General features: G+C 36.6%; 1 long non-coding RNA gene across 5 annotated transcripts in view; it reads right to left on the bottom strand.

Annotated features, from left to right (window-relative positions):
• Positions 1-22,729, bottom strand: part of LOC142050691 (uncharacterized) — a 147,380-nt gene that overhangs the window by 15,765 nt on the left and 108,886 nt on the right. For 2 of the 5 annotated variants that reach the window (XR_012658094.1, XR_012658093.1), the window contains exon 3: positions 12,504-12,635. This is a non-coding gene — a long non-coding RNA (uncharacterized LOC142050691). Of the gene's footprint in view, positions 1-10,581; positions 12,636-22,729 lie in introns of those variants that run through there. The other 3 variants (XR_012658092.1, XR_012658091.1, XR_012658095.1) reach the window with 2 other exon arrangements.

Here is a 22,729-nt window from a genome sequence, read left to right on the forward strand (position 1 = left end):
AGATAAGCCAACAAGAAAAAGTAAGTGAGCTTCATGGTAAAGAATATTTTTACACCCACTTAATTTAATATGAAACGACACAAATGTTATTATATGAATACTTAATACATTTTCTTTGTTGTAATAACTATAAGATAATTTATATCTCAACATACGTAAATGGCTTTTATAACAGTGGGATCTAAATTTCTGCCTTTTCCAGGAATATATTGAACTGACATTATCAAGATCTTTTACAATTAGAATTCACCTCTCTTATATAAGAAATCACCAAAATTAGGTATTAAATAATCACGATTAGTTCATTGTTACAGATCGTAAACAAACTGTAAGAACAGTATTTCAATAATAATACAAAAAGACAATGAGAGGCAACAGATAATATTTACATGCAATCTATTAATTATTTAACTTTTTGAATTACCATTATATATTTATAATCTTAATTATGCACACAAATGCCCTCAATATTAAATGGGGAAATTATATTATCATTATTATTATTATTATTATTATTAAATATGGCACAACAAAAGCAATGTCACACTGCCTATTTATAATGGATCACTAGTGCCCCCTTCTGATATGAAGTAAGAAAAAATATCAAAGTTTTACACAGTATACTTCATGGTATGTTCTAATAGCTAGAGATTCCTTTCAGTTATGTGTTATTTTTAATGTAGAAAACCTGTTAAGAAGCTAGATATAAACTGATCAGCCTTGCATTCACAATCCTAAGCACTTTCGCTTTGGTAAACCGTACTGTAAAAGGGAAAGAAAAGGTAAATGTGAAAATATAAGGCATATATAACTGAAAATATATGAATAACCTATTATTTTTGAGTCTGTCTTGCAGTATACCTTTTGGAAATAGTCTCCATTTATATTGGGTTTGGTTTTTTTAATTAATAATAACTCTTCTATGCATACACACGGGGAAAAAATAAACTAGAGCTACAACCCAGAATTAATCACGTTAAATGTCATATTGCCAGGTTTCCTACAGAACTGTTGCCGACGACAATAAAGACCTGCTCATTCATTATAGCCCCTTCCCTTTGACTTAATATAAAGGGCAAAAGGCAGCATGATAGATTTAAAAGATATTGTCCACGGCATTGATTGCTCTATATCGATATATTTTTGTTGCTGCATCTTGATGCTATTTTGTGTGCAAGCTCTGTGCTCATTCTTTGCATTATTTGATATTTTCTTAGTCCTTCATTTGGATTACAATTATTTTCTAGTAATTGGTAAGCAGAGGATTTGATGAATGTCTTGCGATATTAAGGAAATAAAGTCCTGAAAAAGAAGAATAAAGTTTCCTCCTTATTTGAAAAGCATTTTCCTTTCTCATGATGACATATGAATAAATGATACATGGAAATTAAAATTAGGAGAGTTAAACTCATGCTACTCTTTTTAAATTCTCAGTATCTTGATCTGCCATATTCTACTCCTTTCTTTTTTTCCATGTTCTTTGTATTAAAGTTCTGAAATGTTCTGTAAAAATACCAGAAACAAACTAACAGCAGGTTTCAGTGACACAAAAAGGATCCCAATACTTGTCTGGGAGCTGTTTTTGCAAAGCTAGTCTACAGTACTTGAGACCAACACCAGGAACAAATTACTGTTGTAATCAGAAGTGCCAACTTAAAACAGGATGATTAGATAGATCTCAATAAGCTTGAAAACTAGTATTTATTGAAGTTAAGCATATGTTTTGGCTGTGAAGTGGCCTCTCTCAAATATTTTCATAATAATTCTTTAGAGAAATAATGCTCTCATTTTAATCTGATGTTTCCACTTTCTGCATCTGGGTAGTGTGAGCATATTCCCTCTCACCATAATCACTTCACACACAAAAATCAAGAGATTCAGTTTTCTGACAGAGCACATTAGCTTCTGCTAACTATTGCACTAAATATATTTGGATCTGTGCTTCGTGTCACAAATTTTAAGAGGCTGATTTCATGAAATATGGCAAAAACAGAAGTTATAGACTTCATCGACAACTGCAGATAATAATCTATTTTTTTCCAGAAATCAGAAATCTGTTATATATTTAGCAAAATCTTGCCTTCTTCAAACAGAAATCTTAGCATCCCTATATTATAAGCTGTGTAAGTTCTCTGTCAAATCGCATTTTTCATGCAAATCAACAATACGAAATACATATGTTGCATATATGCTCCTCAAAATTCACCATTTTCTTTTACTGGCTGTGTCTCCTGACTTGTCATTACATCACAATTTCAGAAAATGTAAAAGCCAAACAAACAAACAAAAAAAGTTGTTTTAAATAACAAATTTCAGTTTGAAAATTTCTCTGCAAAAAACAATTGCGCTCAGAGACTGCCTCGTGCAACTTCTTAGGGAGCTTTCCCACTTACATTTCTAAAACAACTCCAACATTTTTAAGACTACATGACTGGCACATTTTGGAGCTTGGATGTTTTTGTACTTAGCCAAGTGCATCACTTCCATTACCCCAGAAAAGAGGATGCTGGTGGGGGGACACCATTTGAAGACAGAAAATATCACATTAACAAGCAACAGGTGACCAAGCTGTCTAGGCTGGTCACCCGAGCCTGACCTCTGAATTGCCATAAAGTATGAACACTGAAGGGAATCATTCTTTTTTACAGTCAAAAGAGGCAGGGGGAGCAGCGCAGAGAGGACTGAACCAGTTCGTTGTGAGTTTTCTGTTCCAGTAGCACATTGTCCTTCCAGTCTTGCACAAGGCAGTAAATCAGTTGATTGCCTGCTATTTACCTACCAAACTCTTGTACTGGTAAAAGTTGTGTTGAATTACAAAAATAGGTGTTTTTTTTAAGAACTAAATAGCTTAGGAAGGATTGAAGAAAACAGCTTAGATGAAACTGTGCTGAAGACATTCTTCAAAAGTCAGATTTTAGTAGCAGTATATGGTTACAGAGAAGCATCCCAGATGTTGCATATTTCTTAAAACAATTTTAGCATCTATTTGTGGAGTAATTAGAATGACACAAAATATTGCTTTATATTGTCTCTCTTGGCTGAAGACGGCATTGCAATTTTTAAGGCTAAATTTAAAACTGACTGGGAAAAAAAAAAACCAACCCTGAAATTGTAACAATTTGCCAAGAGTAAATGAAAATGCAGTTGCAGTAGAGAAAACTCAGATGATAACATGTTATTGCAAAGATCAGTCATCAATATATAGTGTATGATAACTAATTGATATATATGTTATTTTCATTAATACAATAGCATGGCAATCTTACGTAACCTAAGCTTCTGAACCTGAATTCCAAAGCATCCCTCCCTCCCTGCAGACTCAAAATTATAATAGCTTAAAAACTCTTTTAATTAAAAGGACTTATTTTACATCTTTCAGAAACTCTGCCTATTACCTGGTGTTTTAAAATCATCCTTCTCAACAACATCCTTTTCCTTAGCCATAACCATCATTTCAGTTTGTTTCCACCATCTGGCAAGAAAACAAAAAAAGTCCAAACAATAACACCTTCATGCAAAAAAAAATAAATATCAAAAACCGACAAAGAACCCCATTCAGAAACAGCTCTTCACAAACTCATCAAAAGGGCTTTGAGGTACAAGACAGCAAATGACTTCCTACGTAGGAATCAGACTGCGGCAGGAAGAAAAGAAATCACAGAGCAGAGTGCCTTAACATATTGGCAGGTGGGTCACACACTGGGAGAGCACACCACCCACAACACATATGATAGAGATCTGCACTCACACACAGAGTAAATTTCAGCTTCGTAATGCACAGCTACTTGACTGGCAGAGAGCTTGGGTTCCGCGGGCAAGAGAAATGTTTGGCACGTGCAGGGCTCGGTTCTGATTTTACCTAAAGGTGCCACCATCACTGCTTTGGCTTCCCAGCATCCATGCTGCAAGACGAGATTAGCATCAGTCTCACCACATGCTTAAAATCTGAGTTGTGGCTTACGTTCAGCAAGAACGTTTTTAGTGAATCCCCTAATAAATGTAATCGTCATCTTGCCTGACCTATTTTCTATAGCAAAATCCTACCTGTAATGGAAGGTATGTTGGTGAGCTACAAAGGCAGGGCACAGGGGAGGGAAAAAGAGGCAGCTCTCTCACAGCATCTCGCAAAACCAACAAGCAGAGGGCCCTTCCACACCATCTCATCCTGCTCCAGACCCTCCAATCCTACCTCATCATCTGCATAAATTGCCCCTGCGGCTGCTCACCTGAGGCAACAGATCTTTTATCCATGGCTATTTATCCAGCTGGAAGAAGTCGGGCCCACAAAGAAGAGCAAAAGCTAAGGCCAAAAATTCTCCAGAATTTGTAGGCCAGGGAAGCTTATGCAAATGAATCCCAGAGTTTCTATTATTCAGCCCTTATTATGCTGCCCCTGGTAAGGTGCACACTGCGGCAATTAGTCTCTGTGCAATGCCTCCAGGTGGGGCTACAGATCTACTCCTGCTGACATCAATTGAGCACTCCCAGGAGTGAGAATTTGGCTGTTTCTGCCTATTAGCCAACGCCTGGCAATATTGCTCCGTGGTTCCATCCTCTCCTACCATTTTTGTTCAATGTTGAATCCTTTTATTTACACCACGACCTCAACTTTCTCATACATTTCAGTCCAAAGGGTTCTACAATTGAAGAGAAATTGGGAAAGAATGAAAAGGCCGGCTTAGCAAGCTGGGAAATTAGTAACATACGGAGAGAGAAGGAGCAACTAATTTGTTCAGAGAAAGAAAAAAATCCTTGCCTTGAGCAAGATTGAAGCTCAAATTCTTCTAGCTCTCAGCCACACATACTTGCTGCAAACTTATCCCCTCCACAGAAGGTCCCGGGTGCCTGGGAGCAGCCAAATACACACTGATGCTTTGAGAATTTTGTGGACTTTAATAGCCATACTTCACATCGGAATGTCGTTCACTAGCCTGGTTTTGGTAGCTGCAATCCAAGCTCTTCAGTTTGCATTGCACCGTCTAGGTTAGGGGTTATACAGAGGAAGGTGCTACAGCTGGCTGTGGGCATTTTCAGGGAGAGTTTGGGGTTTTGTAGGGAAGTCTACACCCCAACTTCTTAGACAGCACTTTAAAAGTTCAGTGCAGGTTACCAGAGTTTGCCCCCCTTCACACGGTCTTCCACCTTCCTTGCCTTTGCAATAGACCGTAAGGTTGTAACAGAATTAAAAGCTCAGTGGTAGCTGCCGAATTTGGCACACTGTGCCTAGAAAATGGGGACAGCGACCACCAGTCAGGCTACTGCAGTGGCGATAATCGCTCTTCCGTTATTCCCAACAAACTTCTTTGAAAGCACTTTAGCAATACTCTTCTTAAAGCAAGAGGGGACGGCCTGAAAAGATATTGGGAAGTTAAATTCTTTTGCTTGAAGAGCCATTGCAGACTGCGTATTGTTTTGCAATTGGAAATGTGCAACTGACTGTAGAAATGCGTATGTGCCTGTGTATGTCTGCTGTGTGTGAAGTCTAGAGGGATTAGTCCATGTTAATGAGAGCCAAGGAATTCCTCTAGCAGCATCTTGCATAAGTGAGAATCACATAATTTAAAGCTGGCCAGGGGCAGCTTTAACTTACATGCCATTTTCAAAATTGCTTTTTTTTTTTTCCTTTTTGAGGAAAGAAAAGCTATAACTACACTCGTTTTTGCTCGCTCCCTTCCATTTTGCATGTCCGCTAACCCTTCTACAGAATGGATTTGCACCTTTCTAAAAACCTGTAAGTGGAATACATGTTATTTCCTTAATGGACGAATACTGATTTTGCAGAACGAAAATGATAATACTACACAATGCTTCCCTCAAGTCCATTAAATGAAACTCTAGGCTATATGGTCTGTAAATCACAGCAGATTATGCTACTAGGGTCCATATTCTTCCTTTTCTCTGACTCTTTTCTTTTCCTACAAAGCAGCATGGAAAGGGATGTCTTTCCATTACAGATTAATTTTTCTTGTCATTAATTTACTTCTATTAGTGCCCCCAGCAATGGGAAAACTTGATAACTCTTCCAGTTTATTTTCTAAAATCTGTAAACAAAGATATATTAAAATATAGGGCCTTTCTGTCCGCAGCCACTCAGAACTGTGATAATTTCATTCTCTCACCATGCAGTAAATGAAAGCCTGTAGTTCATAATACTTTGCAATAATTTAATATGAAATTTCTCCCATTTAACAAAGCGATTGCTTAACAGTAACTCATCGTTTCTCCAAAACTGAGGCATGCAGCTGTTCAAGAGCTAGCTTTGATTTGCTGCAGAGCTCTGGACAAAGCTCCTGTTTTAAATGAATTTTCTCAGCTTTAGCATTGCCTTAGAAATCTCCATCTAGGCTAGAAATGGATATAATACAGGGTTGCAATCTTTACGCAGTCATATGTGTCACCTACAACATCTGTATAAGATAACACAAACTGCAAGACAAAAATCAAGATCTCTTCTACTACTGTTTTAATTGAATTTTAAATATTTTTCATTACACCAGTACAAATGAATCCAGCCTTTAGTTTTGTTGTTAGGCAGGGAAATGTGGTATTAACAATACAGACTGAACAGTCATGACCTTTCCATCCCTACCCTTTCCACCCCAAAAGCAGACAGCCAATGCAAATCAGCTGAAGAGAGAATGTTTGGAAAACTTCCTTCGTGTCTCTGCTCAGCAGGTAATTAACAGGGAGCCACAGCCAACGTGAAATTCCAGGACAGCAACCAAATAACAAAACACAAGATACTATGCATAGACTTCTCTCTTTTAACTGGCCCTTGTTGAACACAAGTACTAAATCCAGAACTTTTGTGACTTCCTAAAGAACTGAGAAAAGGCAAAAGATATTTCCTGCAAAGACTGTGAGTGTGAGGGAAGACTCATTTTAAAATAGTACCATTGAAGGTTGGCTGGAGCTTACAGTAGCAGGGACCAAAAAAACCCCATCCAAGACAGCATTTTGTTTAAAATTACAAAATCTCTATAGAACGATTCAGAAATAGTGGGGGTTTTTAGCTGTGCATTAATTTAAATATGAAAAACACCTCTACATTTCATGCTAACTACCATTTCTTTTATTCTCAAAGTAATCTTGGTAGGTAGAGGGAGGGAGAGGCAAACCTTTTGAGCATATCTTGCCTGATGTGAGGGTGGAAAAAGAAGCTTGTAGGCTCTGATAGTGACTGCCCCTTGAAAACAATAATTAACTCGAGAAAAGCACAGCAGTTTCAGCTGTCAAAAGGCACGAAATCCCAGTGTCACCAGTTTGATCAGCTCATTGATAGGATATGCAAAGACCTGTTCAGAAACGCAGGAGCAGCAGTGATAGGGATCGGCATGTTTGTACCGTGTCAGTTTCAGGCAGCAAAAAAATAGGATGATGATTGTCAAAATTGAAAAAGTAAAAAATAAATCCCAGAACTTAAAGAGAACGAGTTATAGTTCTAAGGATGATGTCTAAGCTAAGCTTTGCTGTTCACTTTTCTGAAAGAATAAACAAAATACAGGCTAAAAATAATGCATCAGCAAAAGAAAGGAGGAAAAAAGCAGGACAAAAATCTTTCTAAACTGATCTCGCTAGCCCTTTGGGCATACAAAAATTAGTAACCATGCAAAACAAATTCTCCTTTGAGTTCTTAATACATCAAGAAAATCAAATATTTAAATATTCCTACACTTATTTTATTGTTTTTGTTTACTGGCAGTCACATTTGGAGTTTTACAAATCAAGAAAGTCACAGTTTCTGCCACTGCAAGTTTGTCACCTTTGCTAAAAAAATAGCCTGTAGAGAGAACGCATATTCACCCAGGTTGAAGGTCAAAACTTCAGGTTTTGTTTGTATGTTTTGCAGAAAAGCACATTTTTCCTAGTCAGCCACTTTCCATTGGAAGCTGTGCATTTGTAAAAAGATTGGCTAAAGACTGGAAGCTCTTTGTGCAGGGTTCATCGTTTGCTGTATTTTTATAGCATGCTCAGCACACTAGAGACACGGCCTCTCGGGTTGTGGCTGGCCACGGCTGGTGCCATAAAATAAATATTTGGAAAATAAAAACTGAGCAGGAACAGGGTAAGGAGATCACAGTAAACAACTCTCCTGCCATCCTTCTGCAGAGTCTGTTCGCCCACAGACACACACACACACACACAAATAAAAGCTGATGCACAAACCAATGTATTCTTGGTCTCTGGGAAAAGCACTGTCATCATCAATATTCTCACTTTGGGAAATGAACCCCTCAACAGCATCCTGTACCAGCAGCACCTACCAGCTTGTCATCTCTGCCTTGTGCAAGAAAAAAAAACCTTATCGTAATTTTGGAGGAAGGACAGAGCTTTCTCGTGTATTTTTTTTTTTTCCAGGGGTATGAATAAACAGGAACAAACATAACAGCAATTACCCTTGAACTGTAGCTGATTGTCTTACTCTAATCTGCTTTATCTTTTGATTTTATTACAGCACTCACACTGAAGTGCAAAATTTAAAAGCCCATGGGCCCAGCTCGGCACAGATACCCACGCACACAGGCTGTTGCTCTGATTATATCCAGCCAGCACTTTATGAACGCTTAAAAACTTTACGCTGCTTCTACCCAGCTAAAACTAGAGGAACTCATTCCTGAGGCTCAAAACCATTTGTCATTTCTGTTTCCAGCTAAAAGAGAAACTCAGATGCAATTGTGATGAGAAAAAGTTGCTCAAGCGGTATTTTTTGATCAAAAAGAAACATGAGCTAATTCCAGAAGAACGCCATTTAGGAGACGAAGGCCTTTTGCATCAAGTCAGGTTAAGCACTTAAACTACCAGGGACTTTCCTGACACAAACAAAAATTTAAAATCTTAAGCAACCACACAGGATATTTTCTAGTTATTTTCCATGTATCTCTGGGGAACACACCACTCATAGAGTTTTACTGTCGTAATTTAAAAATGTATTAAAAACTTTTACTTCCAAATATAAACATTACAGAGAGTGACCGAATGTAAGAGGAAAACATTCATTGAAAGAGATCTAATTATATTTCAATTTTTGTATGAAAAATATCCAAATCCTGATCTGTTCTCAGTCAGTTGGACTTTTGCCAATATGTAATACGATTAAAATATATTTCAAGAAGCTTCTACAATAACTGGCCTGAAGGTGAATTCTCATTTCTGTAGTTAGTACATAAACACAATCTATGAACAATTAAATAGGAAAGTAAATGTTCCATTATTTTTTCCTTTAAAAGAAAAAAAATTACTATTAATTCTGACACACTATTTCAATTACAGCACTTCACCCCTTCCAACTCCAGTGCATTAAGTGAAACAGAAAGCTTATTCAGTTAAATTACAGACACTCTGGAAGTGTATGAAATCTTTCCAATGGAAATCTTAACTATTAAGCAACTCCAGATTGTAATTATTTTTAGCTAATTCAAGAAGAAAATATTTTTAAACCTCCATTTTTGAGAAGGTACAGTTATAATATTCCTACAATGTCTCTTGGTTTTGAAATGTGGCATATTATTCAGCCTGGGTCCTTTGATGTGTGTTTTTCCCTCAATCCATGCTCCAACAATTCTGTCATACAGAGAACTGAAAATTAAGTTATTCTCACCAGCAATACTCCCCCACAAAGAATCTATCAAACCATAGATATAAACCTCAGAACAATCCCTGCCAGGTTTCTCATGCAAATGTTGCAGAAAAACTTACAAGAGCACTTTAAGATATTGAGAACCCTTCAATACAACCCAGTATAATAACTTTTACTTGCTAATTTCTATGGGTCAGTAGCAAAGGAATAGACCTGTCAATCTTTTTCAGATGTAGCAGAATTTGTCTGTCTACAAACAGGGATGCTTTGTTGTTGCCATAGAGACTAATCCTCCACTTTCCTTCTGTTGACACAGCTAGTCACACTCTAAACTACCTGATCACACTTTTAATAGGCAGCTGACTCTAGTACCATAAAATGCTCAAATCAAGTTTGCAACACTTGACGCATCTACTGTTGCTTTTTAAAATAATAATAATAATAACAATAACAACAAAAAATGATCATAAAGTGTTGCATAAAGAGAATTTTACCACTCTTGTCTCAAAAAGTAGATTGTATAGAAAAAGTGACTGTCTAACAATTACTTTGCTCAAGTTCCAACTTAATTATATTATTCTAAGTGAATAAGTTGTTATAATAGAGGAAATGTTATTTTAAGCTTGCTTTTCTATATCTTGGATATGAGTTTCCTTTGAGCATCAATTCGTTAAACATACAAAGTAGTGTAACAATTACCCAGAAAATCTTTTCTGCCTCTTTTCAAAGAATTCAGTGTATCATTTTCTCATTTTCAAATTTTAAAACTTGACAAGAAAGCAAATGTGGAGGTGACTCATGCCCTGCAATAAAGCTATGTTCTGAGGAAGGTAGTGCTCATTTGGGTGACTTGAAACTTTGTGGTGTTTTAATAAATATTCTATACTTAAAGCTCATTCAAAGTCTATTCATACGCTCTTGGTTTGCAAATCAAATAGTCAGAAGTGAGCTTCTTTTTCTTTAAAAAAAAAAAAAGAAAAAAAGAAAAGAAAAGCAAAATAAGAAAAGGTTCAAAAACGTTTTCTTTTGTCCAGGTTAGAATTTTACAAGCCGTTTCTTTTATTATTCATTGCTTAAATAAAAGGTGAAAGAGACTAACACAACAAAATGGAAGGACATTAATATATTAAATGAACTATTTGCTTCTAAAATGACAGAAAGTCTTAACTAAATTTTTCATGATGGCATTATTTTGATGCTTATTTTATCTAAATTCTTCTGCACATTGGCAGCAAAATGTCTCTACCTCCATTCTTCAAACTGCCTTTAGCTGCCTTTAGCGTTAAATTGCTAATTCTCTTCCTGGTTCCTCCTAATACAAAATGAAAATTCTAAAGGTAATTTTCCAAAGCTATTTTGCTCTCCTTTAACATATATTATAAAAAGTTTGTTGTGACTCCTTCAATTAACAAGAAAAATTGATGTGTATCATTAATTACGTCAGTAGAAATCATAAATCATCACTGAGTGCTGCAATTAATTATTTTAAAGTCATGTGAAGACAAATGACAGGCAGAAGATAAATCCACAGACCCTTCAGATCAGAGTGAAATGGGAGAGAAAAAACAGAGAAGAGAAAAAGATGCAACAAAATCAGCAACAGTTTATGAATTAAAACACATGAATCATTTATCCCTGTTTTAAAAATGTAAATAAAGAGATAATAGCAGAACTAAAACACTAGCAGAAGTCAATGGTGTTTCCATTACAAACCTTAATTTTCAAGGGTTGCGTATTTTTATTTTCACTACTTATAAACCGACTGAAGAAGGTTCTCTTACCAGCTTATGCTTTTGCTTTCTATTTGTCTTTGTTTCGGAGAGGGTGGCTAAAATGCCAGAAGGATCAAGGACCTTTCTTTAATGTATTTTACCGTTTTTGCTGCTCTAATGTCTGTGAACAATAGGGTGTTTTGACTTATATTTTTCTGGTGGAAAAAATGACTAGCGTGAATACTAAGCAGCAGTTTTCTAGATATATATAAGTCACATTTGAATGATACAGCCTACTAATCTAACACTATTCTTCCTTTAACATTTTCATTAAGAAAGGTGGCTCAGAACATCCAGGAACATGTAGAGGAATGACATTAGTGCTGCATACCCTAAAACATGGGCTTTTCCCGAAAACTTTGCCAAATAGAAAGGGTGACAAAGCTCAGGACTTTTAACAGAGGCTGTTATTCTTGAGATCCAAGGGCAGCTATTTGCATAGTATTGCTACCTGCACAGATACATGGAGGTGCACAAATATGGGCTAATACAGTCTCAGAGATTCTTGCAGGAAGACAATGTCTTGGTGAAAAAACTGAAATTGGAATTTATCATGCATGATAAGAAATTTCTGGAAAAACATGAGGATTTAAAATCTGTACCACCTCTCTTCATATGCATATTTGCAAATACAGCTCTATATACCCGTGCTGTGGGTACCTACACCTACCCACATGTCACGCGCACGCTCACGCAGTTCTGGCCCTTTCTTAGCTGCAATCAGAGGTCTTAGGACAAAGTAAAAATACCCACAGTATCAGAAAGTTTTCAAGTTCAGAATTTAAACACAGGTTTTTTTTCTAGGTTACTAGGCAGAAACACAGTACAAGGGTTTTCAAATTATTCATAAAATACCAAGGCATTCATATTTCTCAAGTGCGATGAACGACACCTAACCTTTTCCCAATGTTTTTCCCACCACAGCCTATCTACAGGCCACGCCAGCGTGAACATCAGTGTACACAGCTTACCTCCTCACTGAATCACCAGCTATGAAACTGGGAAAAAATCTAATAGGGTGTGAGCAGTTGTACTTTGCAGAGGAGAGGAACACACTGCAGAATCAAAACTTGCTGTGTCTTTCACCTTAACAGTTTAAGGGCATGTGAGGTTTCAGTTTGCAGAATTGATTTACGACAGTGAAGAAGCAATACCTGTTTTAATGCATTACACAGGATGCCTTGGGAAAGATCTGCAAAGAGGGAGAGTGAGTTCTGGGATCTGAAGTCACCCTCATGTCACAGGCACATGAAGTTTACCATCTTTTGCTTTAGATAGTCCAGCTCCTGAAACAAAATAGTAGCTGTTATCACTGCCCATCTGTTACCTGCACAGTTAGCACCAGCGCTTTTAAATCCCTTATTTGTTCTAAAATTCAGTTGTGCAGCGTCGTGTTTAAAATGTCAGAAGCCACTTAAATGTTATTCAGAAAAATGCTTGGCCACCAGTAACAGAGCTAAGCAGGAGACAAGAAAATGAACCATTGTCAAAAGGACCCTTACGAAAAGCAATGTTTTATGTTTGAGTCTCACGCCATTGAGAGCATGAAGCAATTATTCTTCTCAGCATCAATAATATTATGATTTTTTTTGATAGTATGCATCATAAAAATACTGCTTTCTCAACTTACCATTGCGTACAGAGGCACAAAAATGGTACATACAAATGTAGGTGAAGACACAACATCTTGTGACTACTTTTTCCAAATACGTGGGAGTCATAGCATTTCCCCTGACCTTAAAGACAGCCCTGCTGTCAGAGTCCTTTTCTTTTCTTTGATAAGGCAGCCAACTGTTATAGTATCCATGTGATAGCAAGGAGACACTAAGCTAAATCATAAACAGGCCCAATAGGAGCACTCATCAGTTTTGGGTGTCAGCAGCACATGTCCCTTTTTGACAATCAACTCATCTTCACTGCTCCATTCTTTGAATAATTCCAAGAAAATCAATAGGATTGCCCACTAAGTAAAGTATATGTTAAACATGAAGTTAAATGGTGGGAAATTTGGTTCATATTTCTATTGGAAAACATGTCTTCATTATATTCCTATCCCATATAACCTTGTCCGCTGTGGTAAACATATTTCACTTCACCGAAGCGGTGCAGGAAAATGTAGATGCAAGGTTCCCCCATAAAGTCAGTCTTTCAAATGAAGGTCCAGTGCCACTCCAAAAAGTCTAACATGACCCTCAGCAATCTAGTTTGTAAACTTGTATTAAGATATTCATGCCTAAACCAGCAGTCTTGTGCAACTGAATTTTTATGCCAAAATTTAACAAGACAGCTACATCCTACTCTTAGGATGCTTTGGTAGACCACTAGTCTGGGAACCACTGTTTCTTAAAGCAGTGTAGGTAGCATTTCACACACATGCAAAAAACATATATGTAAATTGTCCTTTTACTCAATCCTACATGGAAAGCAAAGAAAAAATAGTGTCATTTTTTGCTATAGGGGATTTAAATGTAAGGCCAAGTGTAAATAATGCAATGATTCTACTTTTATAAGGAAGTGTAGTCAATTAAAAAGGTCTTAAAATAAAAAAAAGATAAAAATAAATTAAATACATTATAATGCACTTTGGAAACAGGTCCTCAACCATAATTATTTACTGGAGTATATCTTGTTTTCTTTTTCTTAACTTTTGCTTACATTGGTAAAGACGACCCATCGCAGATCAATTTCCCACTGTTTCCAATCCTTTGTCTTCCCGGTTGCACGTTGCATGTTCTCCTTATGCAACTTTCCACTTGCAAGAAGCGAAAGGCTTTAAAGATCACAGAATATTGATCTTCATTCCAAAGTCAATGCCACATATCCTAATGTGTGCATCAAGCAACGCAAGTTAATTTACAGTCATGCACATGAGGCCATGCAGGACAAACCTCTCTATCAGACCTGCTGTTCAGAAACAAAGGACTCGAACAGGTCAAAACCAACTTAACAAGGCTGCCAGATTGATGCAAAGTGGAAAAAATGAGCCATCAAAGAGGAATATAAATGCAAAAATTACATTCCTTCACTATATTTCGATTCCAGTTTTCCCCCCCTACTCATCTTTTTTTATGGACTCTGCACTGCAGAACATCATAACCTATTTTTCTAAGTTCTGCATGCCTTGCTTGCTCTTAGAATGCCTACCATGAACAATTCTAATTGTTGTGGAGACTCTAAAGTCTTAATTAAATTTAATGCTAAAAGTACTCGCGAGACAACCTTCTAAAACCAATTTCACTGTACTCTTCACATTTCTTCAGCCACACTTTGTGCATCACAGTGGTCCTCAACCGTGCTCCAGATTCTAAACTATATGATGCAGATTTATCTTTATTTATTTCTACCATGCTGTAAAGAATAATTGTCATTGATTAAAATGTGTTGCTTCTGTAAAAATACCATAGTAGCCAGTGATTTTTTCTTTTAATGGTTTTTTTTTTTCTCCACAAAGATGGAGGTACTATTAAAGACAGCTCCTTGTCTCCAGAGTTCTGCATAGGGAAAGGGAGACTGAAGGGGGAAAGAGTGCATGAAGGGGTTTTTTGTTGTTGTTCTTTTGGTTCTTCATGCTTTAAAAGATAGAGATTTTGTTCAGAAAAAGATTACAGAGCTATACCCTGCTGCTTATAAATCTTAAGATGTATTTTGTCTATTCTTCCAAAGCGCCTGCTTTTGTCACTCTTACTCCTCCTGAGCAATATTTTATATCAGTGTTAGAGCAGTATTTTCTCTGTGTTAATAAATGGCAGAACAGAATAGGTTTCTTTTTATTAACTGCCTTTAGAAGTCTGCTCCTCTAAAATGTATTTTTAAATGTAGAATTATTCAGCTTGTGTCACAATCCTCTCCCCTTCGAAAATAAATCAAAATGGTTGATATATAAAAGTTCAGGATAGGTGAGATTTCAAAGGCTAATCCCTGGGAAAAATAAAACAGAATATCAAGAAACCAGTTACCCAATTCTACTAGTTCTTGGACTGGGAAGATTAATACAAAAGATGTGTGTGATGGTGAAGTCTGGAAAGTTACTTAAATGCTTTTCAAACCTACTTTAGAGCTGGCTATGAATATGCTATGAATCCATTGTTCAAGAAAGATATTCTTTCTGACAAAATAAGTGAAATCTGTCTTGATTGACAGCTATGATAAAAAGTTTTACTTGGCATCTGTGGGACCAGGGTTTTTCTATAGGGATCTACCCTGCTTCTTATTTGCTATCAGTGCAAGAAACTATTGCCCTTATATCTAGTTGCTTTGGAATGAAATGGAGTGATATTTACTCCTGGTGAGGATCTGCATTAACTGTATTTGGCCGGGTGTGAAGAAGACCCTCACCTACACTACAAATACTGTAACATGGGATAACGAAGCACTTCTGTCCACCTATAGCCCACCCAGATCACTGTACCTCCCTGACCATGAGAAAACTTGCCAAAATAATTTGGGTGTGAGACATGAGCGTGAATTAATGACATTTCATTAATGTGGTAAAATGCATTTTTTCCTATTGCATGGGCGAGAGTCAGGTTGAAGTTAAGGCTAGTGAACTAACCAAAGATGAAGATTAAAGAAGGATAATATTGATGGGTTAAAGAAATACTTCAGATATAAGAGGTTTTCTTTCACCCTGTAAAACATTTTACGCAGACTACAGCATAATCTCAAAACATTAAGACTATACAGGCGCATCGCTTACTGAAGTTGCCTATTTACGTAGAATAGGTCACACTTGCAGCACACCTGACTTCATAAGGTGGGCATTTTTTAGAAGACGTTGTGTCCTTTCTATGCAAAGTATAGGTTGCCTAAGGATACCTGGACCACGACAGTGTCTGGCTACTAATAATTAACAGATTAGTTTGCAGAACGTAAGTGTCTGAGAAGGTAAATGCCTTTATGGACCTTTGTGTAAGGGAGTACTCCCTCTCTTTGCACCCACTTATTGGGGAAGGCTGATAGTCTCAAAATCTTAATCTTATTTCTGTGTGACTAGGCAGCTTCCCTGATTAAGAGTTTAGCATCTGAGGAAATACTACCATCGTCACCCCTCCAGCTGACAGAAATAACATTTGGAAAAGTGAACATAGTTTTATTTTGCAGGAAAAAAGACTGAGTCAGAATTTGTTACTGGGCTATTTTTGCCTTTGATGAATTAATAAATTCTTCCACTGCTGTTTTTTGAGATTTATATTAATTTGGGTATAAAAAGTAAAGCTCTGATTGGACGAATTAAAACCTTTAACTGTATTTCTCCTGACTGTAGTAAACTTCCAGGTTGCTTTATCTGCCCCTATTACTTGCTACTCTGTAGAAATATGCATGTATGTACAAACATTAACAGCTTTACAGCAGCGAAGCAAGGATTAAAAAAGCTTTATTCTTTTGTCCTTTCCATCACTATGAGCCAGCATGATATGTGCTCTTGTATTACATGAAAAAGAACATCCCCTGCTCATCCCCATTTAGATTATGGTAACATACCCTTCCTTATGTACGCCTAGATATTTATTAAATAAACGTATTCCTTCTGTTTATAAGTTCTTTATGTAGGATTAATACTGTAACTGAAAAAAATAGCTTCCAGAAAGTTTGGCAGACAACGCATCCATACAATTACATGCAAAGTATTTGCTGCATAGTGGAAGATCACTTCAGACAAGGAATAGCCTTTACACACAAGCTTAATAAACAGGCAGGTCAAGAAACGTATGAGAACAATGTCCACTCTGTGAAACTCCCTTTGGGTACATAAAAAACCGAATTATACATCTGGAGAGAAGCCACTTCGAGGCAGAGAGTTTAGCTTTTATTAGCTGAGGGACACTAAGCAGTTTTGGGTGTATCTATTACATTTTTGTCAGCACTGGAGTAAAGGTAAAATGGCCTTCGTGCAAAGAATCAGTTGGGCTGTGGCTTTTTTTTGTTTTTTAAATGTGATTTGGGTCAACAAGAAAAAAATGTATCTGCAAGGCAGAGAACAACAGCGACCCAAAACAAAATTAAATGTTTGTGCTGCAATGCCATAGAACAGTTGAAGTCCTTCCTGCTGGTGGGAAAAAAACAGTCGCACAGTTTCTCCCCAGCCACGGGTCTCCCTTTTACCTTTCTAAAACCAACCTATGCAGCAGGATGCTTCCTACTCAGCTGAAAAGCCTCTGACTTAGGAGCAATGAAACCGCATCATACAAATTCTCCGTAAAGTCCTGAAGTAGCAAGCTGCTGAATTAAAGGAGTGTTGACAGATACTCTTCCCCAGAAATTTTCTGTCCTTTCTGCTCCTAAGGTTTCTTATATGTTTACAAAATAAATTAAATAATAATTATTATTTAATAGTTTGTTGTTTTTATTATTATTACTATTATTAAACCAGTCAATGTCTCTATTTTCTGATAAATAAATCAACATTTCTGAAGGGTTGAACTAGACCATGGATTCTCCTTTTTGCTCCTTTTTTGGTCTTCTTCAGATTTCATAGCTGAAAATTTTGTTGTTTACATGATCTTGTGGACCATTTCCTTCAGTCTTTCAATATTATTTTTTAAAAATCGTATTCATATGCATGGAGTCTTACATATACTCCACAGACTGAATGCTGATATCCAGCCAAAAAGCTGCATGGGTTACACTCACAACTTCCACACCTAGGAAACTGCAGGCAGAGTATAAACCCTACGAGACCCTGGTGATGAAGGGAATTGTGAAAAGTGATGCAATGTCACTGCTTTCAATATGACAAAATCTTTTGAACTGGAAAAAAATCCCACAATGCTAGACTTACTTATGTGGACCATTATTTGCAGTGAGCTTTCCCAAAAGCACTGCACATTATATAAAGCCTGCTTTTAAAATATGTAATTATTTACAGAGCTAAACTCAGAACTCTTTTGGTTTTAAAAAGGAATTAAATTCAGGCAAGTTTCTGGAATGCAGTTTCAGGCAGGAACGGTCATCTGCTTGTAGACAGGCAGCGATGCTGCTGCAGCTGCTTCAATTCATTATACTGTATTTCACGTTTTCCTCACTGTCAACCTTTTATGCATTGAATCAACAGCACTAGGGAAGGACTTATTCACCACAGGAGGATGTTTCTGAGCTGCTCTGGGCTTACAGCTAGGCACATCAGAGCAGAATCTGCCCTAAATGAAACATGGGAGAATTTCCTGAAAGAATCCTTCTGTTTATCCTTGTCCTGATTTTATTTCTTCCGTTTGCTCGCTTATCAAATGAAGCAACAACTTTCTTCCACAACATCGGTAGAGAGTTAATTCCCAAGATCCCCACTTTGATACTTCCAAGTTCCCAGGAACTCACATTCCTGCCAAGAGCAAAACCATTTAGTAAATCTCTAAGAGCCTTTGTAAATAGGATGCCATCCAGCAGATTAATCAGACTTTCAAAGCAAATAGCTGAGGGGTTTGGTAAACAAGAGTTATAATAAAGCAGAGTATTAAAATACATATATATATATAGATATATGTATTTTATATATATATATATATATAAATGCTTCCGTTACCGGGAGGAAAAAATTCATGCCTGGGACGACTGCATTATTAGTCACAGCACTGTGACCTCTCACCCCAAGTGATAAAGTACACAGGTCAGAATTGACAATACATACTCATGGCTGATCATGGCTGCCAGTTATTGATCCGAGGAGGGGGAAAAAAAGAAAACTTTGCAGGAAAAACATTGCTCTGAATTACAAACACGCGTTCTCTTGAGACTCAGCAACTCTCTGGGTTTCTCCCACTGGAGCTGGGAAGCAAGAAGTGAGTTCAGCCAGTATTTAATATCAAGTGAATGTGGTGTTTAATCAATACTATTCTGCTTTTGTTCCACGATGTGGAAAGCAGTGTCTATTCATTCAGTAAAGGTTAATGCCAAGGGTCAAGTGATTTCACACTCTCTGTAGGATCCACAACATTTCAGTAGTTCAGATGCCTTGGACAATGATGACTCAGTTGGACTGATTTATTGCCACTCTAAGGCCCTGCTTAATACTAAAGTGCTATCTTATGATAATACCTCAGAAAATAGCACTGATAAAAGAGGAGGCAATAATTACCTACATTTTGAAGTAATGTCTTCATTTCTAACATCCTATAAAGATGTAAGGTCCATTTAAAATGATCTGCTCCTTGTATTAGCAAGTCAGTTAAATCAGATATTATCAGTGTTCTCTGGTTTATGAAATGCTATCTATGCAAAAGAAATCCAGTGGATGTATTAAGAAAAATGCAAATTGCAAGCAAATGTAATACGGTACATCATTTAACATACATTTTAAAGAATAACTTATTTCCTTGTCTACTTGCCCAAATAAAGAAATACTGTTCTAAGAGAGATTAATAAGACAAAAAGGGGAGAAAATTGTCAGACAATGTAGAATAAAAATATAACAATCACAGATGCTCTGTGTTCTAATCAGGTTTTAATATGTGAGACCACAAAACTAACAGTATTTACAATTTTTTTTTTTCTTTAAAATTTCTAACTTAAGGGTAGATGTGCAAAAAGGGGAAGGATATAGACACCCCTTCAATATGATACACTGAAAATGACATTAGGTGAGGTCATTGTCTAAATCAGAATGCATTTGACTTTGTCAGGGGTTCTAATTTTGAACATGTTAGGATCCCTGATTATTATTCAGCAATGTCTTATTCAAGATGTGTTTTATATAATGAAAGAAGTTCAGATGTCACCAGGAAAATAGTGTGAGAAGAATTAATTGGAAGGCTTATCAGAGAAAAGTCATTTAGAATCCAGCTCTACCTAATGTATCATTGAATGATGAATATACCAATCAATTAACAAAATAAAATAAATTCTGCAAATTTGACTGAAGACATCCTATTATTATAAGTGGGAGGATATTTGGAACAGTTAATTACTCCTTATTTTAGGTTCTAAGTATGCAAAAATCCTTTATGTGAATTTTCAGCATCCCTCTCTCTCCCAATTACAGATATTTAGAAATTTCTTCTGACTTGTTTTAAATGACGATGTCATATGTTCTCTAACACTACGGCAGATATAGAAGAAAGGCATTTTAATGTGAGTTAAAGGAAAAATTCCTGCATTCCTACATCTGTAAGATACCGTGTTGTCTTACAAAAAAGAGTAATCAGTGCAAAGGAGATAAAATGTTCAGCATTGTGTTTATTGAGAGATGAAGTAGTTATTATGAAAGAAATCTACTTTGTAAGGCAATCCGTTTACTGCCTTTGATGTAATAAATTGTTACTGATATTGTGAAATGTTTAGTGAGTGAATTTATTTTTCCACTCTTTAACTACTCTTTGAAGAGGAAATGTCAAAAATACCACTAAAGGTTATGAATGATGGAGAAACTATATTGTTAAAGACCAAAACCAAAAATGCCAAGACTTTCTGCTTAATTTCATAGATTTAAAAAGCTCTAAATACTTCATAATTCCAGACAACAGATTCATACTAACTGACATCTGTTGATTTCTTCCTCTCCCAACAGGGCTTCAAAGTCACAGTCTGAAATACAAAACCCCACCACCTTTCTAGTTAAAATTTCACACAGAAATTTAGGCCTTGGTAACTAACGTACTTCAGAGATAGCTAAGACCATCTCCTAAGACATCTGGAACAGAAAACAAAAAGTTTGCCTGCTTAAAACTGAAAGAAGTCAAAAATTAAAATCCTCTGTATTAGGAAGGAAAGTGTGTCTTTTTACTTGAACAATAATATTTTTTTAATTTATTTACAAAAAGATTATCTTAGTTTAAGAGAACAAAGACTTTGTCCCACTACATCACTCCACTCCACCATTAAGATCGGAATCTTGCCTGCAGCCCCAGACGGCGCCCAATGTATCAGACATCAGGAACATCCAAGGAGAAAGACCCCATTTCTGACCCCACTGGGTGCAGGTATCCACCCTGAAGGAGGAACTCCATTAATCCCATCTTTTCCTGCATAAATCAGTATTGGAGATTATTTGCTGGTAGATCTTCACAAGTTAACATCCATCAAATTTATACAGAGAAGTGTAAAAAACACAGTCCATCTTAACACTAATTAAGTTTCTCATGGCTACATACAGGCCCAAAGCATGTGCAATACGTTGTTTCACGGCAAACAGGAATAGCTATATATCAGCTATATCCCAAGATCACAATAAAGAACAAGAATATTTGCAGAACTTAGTGGAATAATCAACCTGGAAAGCTGAAAGTTGCAAAACTGGGCCAAAAGGTGTTCCTAGACACCTAAGCACTGCTGTATGATCTAAGAATTCAAATGTTTCAGCTTTAATCTAACGGCTGGACTGCATATTGCTCCTTTCCATGTTGCTACTGCAGTGTAGTTCTGCTACAGCTGGTACTTTGGAGATGGAGAATAAGTTGTAGACAGAAGAGAAGGGCTATTCAGATCAGCATCACAGTAATAGCTAATAGGACGCAAACAAAGAAAAAAAGATGTGCCTAAAGTTAGGCGTCTGAATCCACACTTAGGCAATTAAATAAAAGGCCTAGTAACGAAGACTGCTAAGCAGCCAGGAGCTCCTATTAGAGTGGGTGTCATCCTATTGCAGTAAGGGCAGTGAACTAGCTGGCTCCTGAAAAATGTGCCTGAGTATCCAGGCTAATTATGCAAAACACTTGCTTTGTGACAGAGTGCAACATCAGTGAGATTTATATGGGCAGATTTCACTGCCTTTTATATACCAAGAGGTACAGACTGAATTTGGATCTCGATTCATGTACAAGTTATATGTGATACAAATGGACATGTGAATGAATCATGAATAAAGTGTTTGTTACAACTCTGTTACTTAGTTCTCATTTATGTTTTTTTGTCTCCTGCTTTGTTCCTTTGTTTTTATCTTTTTGTTTAATCTTCAGTTGTGTAACTGGGGTTTGGCCGGCTTGCAGCTGAGTTTTCACTGTAAATTTATTAGAGTACAAAATATATTTGAACATTACAAATTTAAATGTTTTCTAGCTATTACAGATGAACAAACAAAAATTATTTATGAATTTAATTATTAGAAAACAGAAGTTCTGATTTCATATTACTAGGCCACCTGCCAAAGATGGTCAAAATAGCCAAACAGTTAATCTTGCTTAGTTTTATGAAAAATAACACATCATTTGAGATAATTCAGTTTGAGACAAGCTATTTGTAAAACAGCAGTTTACCTAGTGGTACTAAATACATGCATAATCAAAAAGCACCCACGGTAATAAGAATTCTACACCAACAGCTAGCTGGTGTTTCTCTGCAGCTCACTGATGGTAAAAGGATCCTGCCTAGGCTCAGGGGTCTTGTGGGAGAGGATTCCTGCAGGACTCAAACCTGACTGGCAGAAAATTTAAACAAAATAACCTTGCTAAAATGA

This window comes from Phalacrocorax aristotelis, chromosome Z (genome assembly GCF_949628215.1).
Source record: "Phalacrocorax aristotelis chromosome Z, bGulAri2.1, whole genome shotgun sequence".
Taxonomy (NCBI): Eukaryota; Metazoa; Chordata; class Aves; order Suliformes; family Phalacrocoracidae; genus Phalacrocorax; species Phalacrocorax aristotelis.